Source organism: Scyliorhinus canicula, chromosome 9 (genome assembly GCF_902713615.1).
Source record: "Scyliorhinus canicula chromosome 9, sScyCan1.1, whole genome shotgun sequence".
NCBI lineage: Eukaryota > Metazoa > Chordata > Chondrichthyes > Carcharhiniformes > Scyliorhinidae > Scyliorhinus > Scyliorhinus canicula.
In genome coordinates this window covers 115,730,156-115,744,654 of record NC_052154.1, presented here as the reverse complement: position 1 = coordinate 115,744,654, position 14,499 = coordinate 115,730,156, and the positions used below count along the sequence as shown (strand labels likewise).

Sequence of the window (14,499 nt, the reverse complement as noted above, 5' to 3'; positions counted from 1 at the left end):
CATGACGAGATTTGGCTGTTCTGATACCCCGAAGAACGTCACTCTGGGGCATGGCTCCACCCTCCTCCTCACCACCTTGAACATTACCTCAAAGAAGGCTGTCCAATGCCCTGCAACTCTGGGGCAAACCAGAACATGTGGACGTGATTCGCCGGGTGTCCTTGGCATCGTTCACATCTATCCTCCACCTCCGGGAAGAACCTGCTCATTCGGGTTCTTGTTAAGTAAGCTCTGTGTATCACTTTTAACTGCATTGGGTTTAGTCTTGTGCATGTACAGGTGGAGTTGACCCTGTGCAGTGCCACGCTCTAGAGTCACCGCCCCATTTCAAACTCCAAGTCCACCTCCCACTTCTCCCTCGTTTTGTCTAGTTGGGTTTTGGCCCCCCTTAGCAGTCGCCCATACATGTCCCCGCAATTCCCTTTCCCTAGTATGTCCATGTCCAACAGGTCCTCTAGCAGTGATTGCCGTGGTGGTCTCAAGTACGTCTTGTTTCCCTTCGTAGGAAGTTTTTGATCTGTCAGTACCTAAGTTTGTTTCCCCCTGTCAGCTGGAATCTTTGTCAGTTCTTTGAGCCTTGTTAGACTGTTGTTGGTGTAAAAGTCCCCAACTGTCAGCGTCCCTCCGTCCTGTCTCCACCTGTCCCTCCTGTCTATAGTCGCCGGCGCGAACCTGTGGTTGTTGCAGATGGTGGCTTTGTCGGACATCTCAGTCAGCCTGAAATGTTGTCTCAGTTTGTTCCACGACTGGAGCGTTGCTACCACCACTGGGCTCATTAAATATTTATTATGTGGGGATGGGAGTGCCACCATTGCTAAGTCAGGGGCAGCAGGGTAGCATGGTGGTTAGCATAAATGCTTCACAGCTCCAGGGTCCCAGGTTCGATTCCCGGCTGGGTCACTGTCTGTGCGGAGTCTGCACGTCCTCCCCCTGTGTGTGTGGGTTTCCTCCGGGTGCTCAGGCTTCCTCCCACAGTCCAAAGATGTGCGGGTTAGGTGGATTGGCCATGCTAAATTGCCCGTAGTGTCCTAATAAAAGTAAGGTTAAGGGGGGGGGGGGTTGTTGGGTTACAGGTATAGGGTGGATACGAGGGTTTGAGTAGGGTGATCATGGCTCGGCACAACATTGAGGGCCGAAGGGCCTGTTCTGTGCTGTACTGTTCTATGTTCTAAGTCATGGAAGGAGGTCCCTCCGCAAGAGCCCTCCTCCATATGCATGCAATCAGCTTCTGGCACCTTTATCCACCCCTTTACTGTCTCTGCGGTCACTGCCCAGTGTGAATATTGCAGCCCCCCCCCCCCCCCCCCCCCTCCCCAACACACACATGGATCTCGCTGTTTGCAGTACTCTCTTTGGGATTCTTGCATTCTTCCCGCCCCATATAAACGGCATAATCAGTTTGTCTAGTGAATTGAAAAAGGCCTTGGGGTTGCAGATCCAGATAGATCTAAACAGGAAGAGGAACCTGGGCAGTACGTTCATTTTGATTGTCTGCACCCTCCCCACCAGGGAGAGGGAGAGTATGTTCCATCTCTGCAGGTCCTTTTTAACTTCCTCCATCAGACTGGTCAGGTTCCACTTGCTGATCCGTGTCCGGTCATGGCCGATTTGGATCCCCCAGGTAGCGGAATTTGTGTCGGCCTTGTTTAAATGGCAGCCCCATCAGCGCTGTCCCTCCCCCTTGCGGGTTCACCAGGAAGATCCCGCTTTTGCTCAGGTTAAGATTGTAGCCCGGGAAGGCTCCAAACTCTTTAAAGAATGCCATGATTCCTTCCATGCTGTTTCGTAGGTCCAAAACGTAGAGGAGAGGGTCATCCCCATAGCGCAAGACTCTGTGCTCTCTGCCTCCTCTCTGGAACTCTTTCTAATTCTTTGCCACCCTAAGCGCGATCGCTAGTGGTTCGATCGTCAGGGAGAACAGCAGCGGTGACAACGGGCATCCCTGCCTTGTGCCTCTGTGCAGCTGGAAGTACTTACAGTTGGTGGTATTTGTCTGTACGCTTGCCATGGGAGCGTTGGAGCAGGCGGTGAACCCTGCTCCAAGTCTGACCCGCTCCAGTGCCGCTATGAGGTACTTCCATTCGACTCTGTCGAAGGCCTTTTCAGCATCCAGGGAGATGATCATCTCAGGTGTTCTCTCCCGGATGGGGTCATGATCACATTCAACAGGCGCCTGATGTTAGATGTTAATTGTCTACACTTGTCAAAGAACATCTGGTCTTCTGGTACGTAGTCCTCCAGCCTTTTGGCTAGGACCTTGGCCAGTATTTTCGCATCTGCGTTTAGCAGCGAGATGGGTGTGCAGGAACCGCATTCTGTTGGATCTTTGTCTTTCTTAGGTATCAGCGAAATGGAAGTTTGTGCTGGTGTATGCAGTAGGGTGCCCCTCGCCAGCAAGTCTGTGAACATCTCCTGCAGGTGCGAGGCCAGTACTATCGCAAATCTTTTGTAGAAGTTACCGGGAAACCGTCCGGTCCTGGCACCTTCCCCGCCTGCTGGAGTTGATACTCTCTATTACCTCTCCAAGCTTCCAGGCCCTGTCACCTATCCTCCCCCATGACTGGCATGTTCAGTCCATCGAGGAACTGTTTCATCCCCGAGTCCCATGCCGGGGGCCCTGAGGTGTACAGTCCCAGAAGAAGGTCTCAAATGCCTTGTTGACCTTTTTCCCGCTCTGCTAGTAATTTGCCTTTGCTATCCCTAATCTGGACTATTTCCCTCGTGGCTGCCACACACTGGCGGTCATATTGGGGGCCCCCTGGACAGAGGGAAACCCCAGAGCGCAGGGGCCAACCTCATGGGGGGAACTGTGCTGCGTCCATCTTGGACGTCCCCCGAACAAAAAGAAACCCCGAGTGCAGGGGCACGTCCACCAGGTAAGTATGGTTGATCCTGCAGGAGAGGGGGGTGAAAAATCTCCCATCAGGATAGTCACCTGAATCAAAATGGCGGCCGGCGGTGTATCGGAGGAGTGGAAGAAATGGGCGGAGGAGCAGCAGGCCGCTCTCCTCCGTTTTTTCACGGAGAGGAAAGTGGAACTCTTAGAGTCCATGAACGCGACGGCCACCAGGTTGGTGGGAGCCCAGGCGATCCAAGAGGCGTCGATTAAAGATCTGCAGCAGGAGATGACCGCGAGGGAGGAGGAGGCCACAGTCATCGGGGCAAAGGTGGAGGTGCACGAGGCACTCCACATGAAGTGGCAGAGCCGCTTCGAGGAGCTGGACACTCGGATGAGGAGGAAAAATTTGAGGATCCTGGGCCTGGAAGAAGGCCTGGAGGGGTCGGATCTCCCGGGATATGTGGCGGAGATGTTGAGCTCCCTGATGGGGGAAGGGGCCGGTCCGGCGCCCCTGGAATTGGAAGAGGCATACCGGGTCATGGCCAGGAGGCCTAGGGCAAACGAGCCCCCGAGGGCGGTGCTGGTGCGGTTCCAGCGGCTAAGTGATCGAGAGAAAGTCCTGAGGTGGGCTAAAAGGGAGAAAAGCAGCAAGTGGCAGAACTCGACGGTAAGGGTGTACCAGGACTGGAGTGCGGAGGTGGCAAAGCGGCGGGCCCGGTACAACCGGACAAAGGCGGTGCTACACGCGAAAAAGATCAAATTTGGAATGCTGCAACCGGCGCGCTTGTGGGTCACCTACAAGGACCAACATCATTATTTCGAGTCCCCAGAGGAGGCCTGGACCTTTGTACAAGAGGAAAAGTTGGACACGAACTAAAACCTGGGAGCACCGGCGGTCGTAGCCGCCGGGGGACTCTTGATTGAGCAAGTGGCCCTTTTCTTTTTCAGGCCAGGTCGGAACTGGGTTACAGTTTCGTGGATTGTTTGGGGTGTTTTTTCTCGAACGGTTGACTTTTCTGAATATTTTGAAGGTTTCGAGTGGTTGGGTGTTTCTGTATATTTGTACTGTTGAAATCTCTATTGTGGGTCGTTGGCTTCTTATGGGGTGTTTTTTCCCGTTTCCAATTTCCCTTAGTTCTTTACCCCTCTTACCCTTTTTCCTTGGGGGCTTGGGGGGGTTTTTTGTTCTTTTTTTCTTTTCGGGTTATGGTTATCTGCGGTTATTTATACTGTTTGATGGAGGGTGATGGTTGGGCACACGGTTAGTTGATAGTTAGTTAATTATTTTGTTATTTAAGTATGTAGTTAAGTATTTATGTATTTAGTTGCCATTGGGTATTTGTATTTATATCGTTAAGTTGGGGAGACGGGACGGGGGGGAGCGGGTTGATTATGCGGGTCTTTCTCGGGGGTTTTAAGGGGATCTTTCACGGGCGCAGATGGGGTGAACCGGGAGGAGTCGGAATGTGGCAGGAGCAGCCGGGTCAGCGGAGACCAGCTGACTCTCGGGAGTACGATGTGGGGTACATCGCGGCTAGGAGGGGTCCTAGCCAGGGGGGGGGGGGGGGGGGGGAAAGGGGGGGGGGGGGGGGGGGGGGGGGGACACCGGGTTGCTGCTGGAAAGACCAGGGACGAGAAGGGGAGAGCCGGGGGTTGGGGGGGGGGGGGCCATCGCTATGGGAAGCGGGTCAGAAAAGAAGGGATGACCCGGGGCGAGCAAGGGACAAGACATGGCTAATCGACAGGGAGTAGGGACGGGTCGCTCTGCGACCCGATTGATCACGTGGAACGTAAGGGGGCTGAATGGGCCGGTCAAAAGATCAAGGGTCTTCTCACACCTGAAGGGACTGAAGGCTGATGTAGCAATGCTGCAGGAGACTCATTTGAGGGTAGCAGATCAGGTCCGCCTGAGAAGGGGGTGGGTGGGACAGGTGTTCCACTCAGGCTTGGATATCAAGAACCGGGGGGTGGCGATTTTGGTGGGAAAGAGAGTGTCGTTTGTGGCGGCAGAGGTGGTGGCAGACAAGGAGGGCAGGTACGTGATGGTGAGGGGTAGGCTGCAGGGAGAGAATGTGGTACTGGTAAATGTGTATGCCCCGAACTGGGACGACGCGGGTTTTATGAGGCGCCTGCTGGGCCTCATCCCGGGACTGGAGGCAGGGGGCCTGATCATGGGAGGGGACTTTAATACGGTGTTAGACCCTGGGCTGGATAGATCGAGTTCCAGGACGAATAGGAGGCCGGCAGCGGCAGAGGTGTTAAGGGGGTTCATGGAGCAGATGGGAGGGGTAGACCCATGGAGATTTGGTAGGCCTAGGGCGAGGGAGTATTCTTTTTTCTCCCACGTCCACAGAGTGTACTCTAGGATCGATTTTTTTCGTATTGAACAGGGGGCTGATACCGAGAGTGCAGGACACGGAGTACTCGGCCATTGCGATATCGGACCATGCACCACATTGGGTGGACGTGGACATGGGGGAGGCGCGGGACCAACGCCCGTTGTGGCGCCTGGATGTAGGGCTGTTGGCGGACGAAGAGGTGTGCAGAAGGGTGAGAACGGGCATTGAGAACTATCTGGGTACGAATGACACAGGTGAGGTGCAGGTGGGGACGGTCTGGGAGGCCTTGAAAGCAGTGATTAGAGGAGAGCTGATCTCCATAAGGGCACACAGAGAGAGGAAGGAGAGGCAGGAAAGGGAGAGGCTGGTGGGGGAGCTCCTAGAAGTAGATAGGAAATATGCGGCGGCGCCAGAGGAGGGGCTATTAAGGGAGCGGCGTAGCTTGCAGGCCAGGTTCGACCTACTGACCACTAGGAAGGCGGAAATGCAGTGGAGAAGGGTGCAGGGTGCGGCGTATGAGTACGGGGAAAAGGCGAGCAGGATGCTGGCACACCAGCTTCGTAAGCGAGATGCAGCCAGAGAGATTGGGGGAGTGAGAGAGAGGGGTGGGGACGTAGTGCAGAAGGGGCAAGAGGTGAATAGGGTCTTTAGGGACTTCTATAGGGAATTGTATAGGTCTGAACCGCCGAAGAGGAGAGGGGGAATGAAGAACTTTCTCGACAAATTGGGGTTCCCAAAGGTACAGGAGGAGCTGGTGGAAGGGTTGGGGGCGCCGATAGAGCTGCAGGAGCTAATTAAAGGGATAGGCCAGATGCAGGCGGGGAAGGCGCCGGGGCCGGATGGGTTCCCGGTGGAGTTTTACAGGAAATTTGTGGACTTGGTGGGTCCAGTGCTGGTGCGAGCCTTCAATGAGGCGCGCGAGGGGGGGGTACTGCCCCCAACAATGTCGCAGGCCCTGATCTCCTTGATTTTGAAGCGGGACAAGGACCCGGTCCAGTGCGGGTCCTACAGGCCCATCTCCCTCCTGAATGTTGACGCCAAGCTGTTAGCAAAGGTCCTGGCAACCAGGATAGAGGACTGTGTGCCAGGGGTAGTCCATGAAGACCAGACGGGGTTCGTGAAGGGACGCCAACTTAACACAAATGTCCGGAGATTGTTAAATGTGATTATGATGCCAGCAGTGGAAGGGGAGGCGGAGATAGTGGTAGCGCTGGACGCGGAGAAGGCATTTGACAGGGTGGAGTGGGAATACTTGTGGGGGACGTTGGAAAGGTTTGGGTTTGGGGAGGGATTTATCAAGTGGGTAAAACTGCTCTATTCAGCTCCGATGGCAAGTGTGGTAACAAACGGGAGGAGGTCAGAATATTTTGGGCTCCATCGAGGTACTAGGCAGGGATGTCCCCTATCTCCCTTACTCTTTGCATTAGCGATTGAGCCGTTGGCGATGGCACTGAGGGGTTCAGGGGGGTGGAGAGGACTGACAAGGGGAGGGGAGGAACATCGGGTCTCGCTCTATGCGGATGATTTGTTGTTGTATGTGGCAGACCCGGAGGGGGGAATGCCGGAGGTAATGGGGATACTAGCGGAGTTCGGGGACTTTTCGGGATATAAGTTAAATCTGGGGAAAAGTGAGGTCTTTGTAATACACCCGGGAGACCAAGGGGAGGGAATTGGGAGGCTCCCCTTCAAAAGAGCAGTTAAAAGTTTTAGGTATTTGGGGGTGCAGGTGGCAAAGAACTGGGGGACCCTCCACAAGTTGAACTTTTCCAGACTGGTGGAACAGATGGAGGAGGAGTTTAAGAGGTGGGACATGGTGCCGCTGTCGCTGGCAGGGAGGGTGCAGTCAGTTAAAATGACGGTCCTCCCGAGGTTCTTGTTTTTGTTCCAGTGTCTGCCCATCTTCCTCCCCAGGGCCTTTTTCAAGAAGGTAACGAGTAGTATCATGGGGTATGTGTGGGCACATGGCACCCCGAGAGTTAGAAGGGTCTTTTTGGAGCGGAGTAGGGATAGTGGAGGGCTGGCGTTACCCAACCTTTCAGGATATTACTGGGCGGCAAATACATCGATGGTACGAAAGTGGATGATGGAAGGGAGGGGGCAGCCTGGAAGCGCATGGAGAGGGCGTCCTGCGGCAACATAAGCTTAGGGGCACTGGTAACGGCACCATGGCCGCTCTCTCCCACGAGGTATACCACGAGCCCGGTGGTGGCGGCCACCCTCAAGATCTGGGGGCAGTGGAGGCGACACAGGGGGGAAGTGGGAGGTCTGATAGGGGCACCACTAAGAGGGAACCACAGATTTGCGCCGGGAAACACAGGAGGGGGATTCCAGAGCTGGCAGAGGGCGGGTATTAGACAACTGAGGGACTTGTTTATAGAGGGGAGGTTTGCGAGCCTGGGAGAGCTGGAGGAGAAATTTGGGCTCCCCCCGGGGAACACGTTCAGGTACCTCCAAGTGAAGGCATTTGCCAGGCGACAGGTAGCGGGGTTCCCCGCGCTCCCCGACAGGGGGGTGAGTGATAGGGTGCTATCAGGGGTCTGGGGAGGGGAGGGGAAGATCTCGGACATCTATAAGATTATGCAGGAGGTGGAGGAGGTACCAGTAGAGGAGCTGAAAGATAAGTGGGAGTTAGAGCTGGGGGAACAGATAGAGGACGGGACATGGGCAGACGCCCTGGAGAGGGTCAACTCGTCGTCGTCATGTGCGAGACTAAGTCTCATTCAATTTAAGGTACTGCATAGAGCCCACATGACGGGGACAAGGATGAGTCGGTTTTTCGGGGGTGAAGACAGGTGTATTAGATGTTCGGGAAGCCCTGCGAATCATGCACATATGTTTTGGGCATGTCCGGCACTGGAGGAGTTCTGGAAGGGGGTGGCAGGGACGGTGTCGAGAGTGGTGGGGTCCAGGGTCAAGCCAGGATGGGGACTTGCGATCTTCGGGGTTGGGGTGGAACCGGGGGTACAGGAGGCGAGAGAGGCTGGAATATTAGCCTTTGCGTCCTTGGTGGCTCGGAGGAGGATCCTGATTCAGTGGAGGGACGAAAGGCCTCCGAGTGTTAACACCTGGTTAAACGACATGGCAAACTTCATCCAATTGGAAAGGATCAAATTCGCCCTGAGAGGGTCGGTGCAGGGGTTTTCCAGGCGATGGCAACCCTTCCTAGACCTCTTGGATCAGAGATAGAAACTGAGGCCATGACAGCAGCAACCCGGGAGGGGAGGGGAGGGCGGGAGGGAGGGGGGAGGAGGGGGGGGGGGGGGGGGGGGACAAAGACGAAGGAAGTACGGGAGCGGTGGTGGCACGGGCAAGGCCTGCCCGAGGACGCTGCTAGAAATGATAAGTTGGTCTGACTGTCGGTTCGCCGGCGGGGGGGGGGGGGGGGGGGGGGGGGCGGGCGGGTGGGGGGGGGGGGGGGGGGGCCTTTTTTTTCTTTTTCTTGTTAAGTAGGGGGGTTTGACTTTGTTTTGTTATAATTTAAATGTGAATGTAGGGGGGGTTAAAATGTTTGTATTTTGAAAAATTCAATAAAAATTATTTTTTAAAAAAAGGATAGTCACCTGGAAGGTCAGGGGACTTAATGGCTGATGTACTATCAATTACGCAAAGACGAGAGTAGGATGTAATCGAGGCTTTATTACACAGAGATGTGTGGCCTCTTACAGCAGCTGACGAAATGGCTGCTGTACGGGAAGCACACATATTTATACTCCGCCTACTGGATGGAGCCAGCAGGCAGGGATCTACCCCCGTACCTTACCGTAAAGCACCTATATAAACATATATCAGTGGTGACTACCACATTCCCCCCCCTGTTTAAAAAATGGGTCCGGCGGGGGTGGTGGAGAACTATATACAGAAAGTTGCGTTTTAAAAGTACAGATAATATTACAAATTCAGACGGTCCGATGCCTTGATCTGTCGTCGGGAGTGTCATAGTGCTGGTGGCGACTCCGGCGGCGGCTTAGTCTTCGGTGACTCCAGGAGCGTGTTGAAATCCTCTTCATCCCCGGGTGGGAGCAAGGGGAGGACGGATTGTCCTGGAGCGGGGGCTGTGGTGGGGTGCGCCAGGAGAAGGGAGGGTGGCGCCGGGCGGAGTGGGTGTGTGTGTGGAACCAGCTGGTGTCAGGTCCCTGAGGGAGACTGTGTCTTGGCGGCCGTTGGGGTACGCTACGTAAGCGTACTGCGGGTTGGTGTGAAGTAGCTGTACCCTCTCAACCAATGGGTCCGCCTTGTGGAGTCAAACGTGTCTACGGAGGAGAACAGGTCCTGGAGCTGCCAGCCATGTTGGGACCGAAACCCCGGCAAAGTTTGGCAAAGTTGGCGTCATAGTCCTGCTGATCGTGGCTGCAGATGGTGACATTGTCCAGGTATGGGAAAGTGGCCCGCAGTCCGTACCAGTCAACCATTCGGTCCATCTCCCGTTGGAAGACCGAGACCCCGTTGGTGACGCCGAAGTAATCTCGTAATCTCCGACCACGCTCCACATTATATGGATGTGAGGTTGGAGACGGTCCATGCCTAACGCCCCAGGTGGAGGTTGGGCACGACCCCCCCTGGCCAATAACGCTTTCTGCAAGAAAATATCACAGGCCATAGAGAGTATATTACTCATAAACAGAATGGGGAGGTCTCACCCTTCACATTCTAGGAGGCGTTGAAGGCTGTGTTCAAGGAAGAAATTATCACTTACCAAGCACAGAGAGACAGGGAAGAGAGGGTGGCTCGGCAACAGCTAGTCGACTCCATACTGGAGGTGGACCGGTGATACTCTGAGGCCCGACCGTAGAGCTCCTGGCGGAGAAGAAAAAGCTACAGGTGGACTTTGACCTGCTCTCCACGAGGAAAGCAGAGCACGAACTCCACCAGGTATGTGGGACACTGGAGTTCTTTACAGTGGCAGAATTTTACAGGGAATGTTGTGGCAGGTACTTCAGAACATTGTCCAGACTTCAACAAACCATTTGCTTCCAGACATCGTTGCATCAGTGCATTTTCCTTGGGATATAGCGTGATAGGGAGAATGGACAGAGGGCACACAAACACTTTCAGCTGTCACAATCACAAGCGCCACCTCAAAGCAAGGTACGGATGGCTTTGCCAATGAATGTGAAGGTGATTATAGTCATAAAAATTATTCACCTAGCTCCTTACCCTGGAGCAGGAGATATTTGCAGCATCTGACAGTTATTCCATAGAATCCTTACAGTGCAGAAGGAGGCCATTCAGCCCATCAAGTCTGCACTGCCCCTCCAAAAGAGCACTCCTCCACCCTATCCCCCTAACACCATGCATTGATCACAACCAATTCGCCTAACCTGCACATCTTTGGACTATGGGAGGAATCCTGGGCAGATATGGGGAGAAAGTGCAAACTCCACATGGACAGTCACCCAAGGCCAGAATCGAACCCAAGTCCCTGGTGCTGTGAGGCAGAAGTACTAGCCACTGTGCTAGATGACTTGGAGAACAGGTCGAGGAGACAGAACCTCAGAATCGTGGGGTTGCCGGAGGGGTTGGCGGGCCTGAAGCCAACTGAACATTTTTCTCAGATATTGGCCAAGCCTTTGGGAGGGAGGGGGGGTAGCGAGTGTCCCCTCCAGAGTTGGATCGGGCCCACCGAGGACTCTGGCGGAAGCCTCAGGCGAATGAGCCTCCGCAGGCGGTGATTATTGGATTCCACAGCATCCAGGAGAAGGAGTGGGTTCTTCAATGGGCCAAAGTGCATCGGGACTCGAGGTGGAGAGGAGGCATCATCAGATTTACCCTCAGAGTGACCAGGGTTAGTGAAGCGGCGTGCAGCTTTTAATAAAGGGAAGTCAATACTCCGTAGGAGTGGAGGCAGGTTTTAAGTGGTGTACCCGGCGAGGCTGAGAGTGACTTCTCGGTCGAAAGGTCATTTTTTCAATATGTTGGAGGAGGTGGTGGCTTTTGTCAAGGAACATGGACTTGGGACTTGATTAAATGGATTCAAATCGAAATTGGGATCGACGATCAGGCAGAGAATGGATTCCTACACCAGAATCGGACACGCGCCGGTTTGATGCCGGTTTGCGATGTTCCGCCCCCTCCAAACCGGCGTCATCAGGACGCACGCCGCGCTCAGCCACAAGACCATTTGCATGTCATTCGCCGGTCCACCTGTGATGCTCTGTTTCCGATGGGCCGAGTTCCCGATGGTGCGGGCCATGTATGGTCCCAGCGGTACAGAACCCGGTGTGCCGGCTGCAGACTGTGTCCAGCGCTGCCACACTCATCCGGGATCCGGGATTGGTGGGGGGTTGCAGGGGGGTGGGCTGGTTAGGTATCCAGCATGGCCACTGCCATGTTTGACGGTGCGAATGGTGCAGGCCATCAGCCTTGCGCATGCGCGGCCCGGGACCAGGCCATTCTCCAGTCGTTTTCCGCACTATCTGCGGGTGGTTCACGTGGCGTCAGTGCTCACCCTTCACCAGTTCCAGAATCGGTGAGGATTTGCAGCGATGTTCCTGTCGTGAACCACCCGCAGATTTTCCGTTGGTGCCAGCACTTAGCCACTGGAACGGAGAATTCCGCCGTCTTTTATCATTCGGAATTGATCACAGTCGGTGGGGAGAGGGTAGTTCTACGGTTGGGTTTTTTTTCACTTCAAGGGAAGGAGTTTGCAAATGGTATTTTGTTTGTATGAATTTTTTATTTGGTGTTTTATAATATGAAATCTTTAACAAAAATATATTTTTTAAGAGAATGGCCACTCGGTATTTTCTGCTCCCTGGATCAGGATGAGGGAGGCAGTCGGGGGGTGGGAATCAGTTATGAATCCTCCACTGCACATATCTCACTCCACTAAAGCTCAGTTATCTACACTTTTTTTTAATGAATTTAGAGTATCCAATTATATATTTTTTCCAATTAAGAGGCAATTTAGCATAGCCAATCCACCTAACCAGCACATCTTTGGGTTGTGGGGGTGAAACCCACACAGACACGGGAGAATGTGCAAACTCCACACAGACAGTGACCCAGGGCCGGGATTCGAACCCGGGACCTCAGCGCCGCAGTCCCAGTGCTATCCACTGCGCCACATGCCACCCTGTTATCTACACTTATTAGGGGTACTGCATCATGGCCAATCGTCCTGGACAGAGGTCACAGATCTCCACAGAGCCTGTGACTGGGTAACCTATCCACCCACCCACACCCCCTCCCCTAACCCTACACCTCCACTCTTACTGGGATCCAATTCCTCATGCAGATCAATAACCAACCCACTCACTGGCGTGCACAGAACTCACACGTGGGAGCAAGGAACCCCATCTTATGGTGAAGCCCAATTGATGGACTCTGGGGTTTTGAAATGTAAACAGTCTGATGTCACATCTGGCTTCCTGTAGTCATCATGTGACTGTGCCATGAGGCTGTCTCTCTGGAGGCAGACATCTTAAGGCAGTTCAATAAAGACCCTGACGAAGCTCTGCCGTCATTAAACACAAACCAGATACCATTCTGCTCCCTCCAAACAACAAACATGTTGACAAAGGAGTTGTGGGATGTTTGGTAATCACATGGTAATGCATGAGTTGCAGTTGGACATTCTCCTCATACTCCTTTCCCGCAGGATTTTAACAGTACAATTAACCAGGCTAACCAAATTATGATTTAGTTTCACTTTTATTTGAATAAACCATGAGGTAGATTTTGACTTTCTGCAGTAATGGAAAATGGACAATAGAGAAGCAACAGCCTCCAATTTTTACTGCTAGTTATCTAAATGCACACGGCCCCCCTACTGAACTAGGTGGGAGTGGTGTTTTATTTCTTGAGGCATTTCCCCCTTCCTCTCCAGGGAGGTGGTAGGCTCCATCTGCTTGGTCTCACCACACACCTCTTTACCCTGCACCAGCCTTTTATGTGGGAAGGCAGATCTAAACAGATATGGAGGTTTCCCTCAAGGTAACCCCTTCCACTGCACTCAGCCACGACAAAGATTAACTACATTCCTGCTGCATCTCCATTCACAGAAGAACGGCAAATCTGGGTGATGGATAGTTTGCCAGCCCTTTCCGTCTCATTAATACTGATGGCAACATGATTTAAATTTCTGGAAGTTTTCAAGTTTTCTATAATCAATCAAATCAAGCTTTGCCACCAAAAATAGCTGCTGGCTGCATTTTTAGAAAAAGTTGATAAATGTCCCTGTGAGCTCAACCCAGTTCAACTTTGGAAAAAATCATTTGAAATCTCTGCAGAATTTAATTTTTATGTTTATGTGTGCACACCTAGAATTGAACCTAAATAGAGAGTGATTGGCTGTTACAATAGGGTGTACATCGATTTAAGAGGTTCAGTAAAACACAACTGATCCCAGGGCTGAATTACACGATTCTCTGTCAGACTCCTCGGGCGCAATTTAACGGCCATGTCGCGCCCGACTTGATGTCGGGATGAGGCTATTGAATCTTACCAGGGGCCTTCGTGAGATTTGCGACGCTCAAAATGCCTCACGAGATTTAACTACTAAGCCATTAGGCTTATTTAAATATCCGTTCTCAGGGCTTCGCCATGGTGCCGTTTAGCACTGGTTTCCACAAACTTGGACCGGTTGTAATGGCACTTGGGGATCCAAGCCATTAGAGACCCCTCGGGTACTCGGCGACAGGGCAGGGTGGCACCCTGGTACACCTTCAGGCATCTGGGTACTTTCTCACTGCCATCCTGGCACCCTGGCAGTGCCACAATGGCAGTGCCACCCGGGCAATGCCAGGATGCCCAGGGGCACTGCCCACATGTCAGGTTGGCATTGCCAGGGATGGGCCCACAGGGAATTCCAAATTGGCACCGCGATCTGCAAGGAGCCTTTCCTTCAGGGCTCACCAGCAGGAAATAATGCTAAGTGTGCCCTCAGAGGAGAGAAACGCTCTTGAGGCCATAAGAAATGGCAAAGTGATACAACACGGTGGCACAGTGGCTGGCACTGCTGTCTCATGGCATCGAGGTCCCAAGATCGATCCCAGCTCTGGGCCACTGTCCGTGTGGAGTTTGCACATTCTCCCCGTGTTTGCGTGGGTTTCACCCCCACACCCCAAAAGATGTGCTGGGTAGGATTGGCCACTCTAAATTGCCCCTTAATTGGAAAATTGGGCACTCTAAATTTATATAAAAAAAAGAAATGGCAAAGTTCTGTAGAATAACGGGGTGTTTCAAAGCGTTGTACTCTCCAAAGAAACACCCACTGAACATGCCCAAAACTAGACATAGATTTTTTTCCTGTTAAATCGCGCCCAATCCTCTTTGTGAAATAAAGCTTCTCAAAGATTTTGATAATAGCTGCATTTTATGCTG

At 53.1% G+C, this 14,499-nt stretch overlaps 1 protein-coding gene across 12 annotated transcripts in view; it reads left to right on the top strand.

Annotated features, from left to right (window-relative positions):
* The window catches only part of chrm4a (cholinergic receptor, muscarinic 4a), a 118,443-nt gene that overhangs the window by 77,819 nt on the left and 26,125 nt on the right, over positions 1-14,499 (top strand). For 2 of the 12 annotated variants that reach the window (XR_005461878.1, XR_005461879.1), the window contains one exon: positions 10,153-10,425. The exons of the other annotated variants lie outside the window; for them this stretch is intronic. The gene's annotated coding sequence lies outside the window, so the exon portion shown is untranslated. Of the gene's footprint in view, positions 1-10,152; positions 10,426-14,499 lie in introns of those variants that run through there. 12 annotated transcript variants of the gene reach the window in all.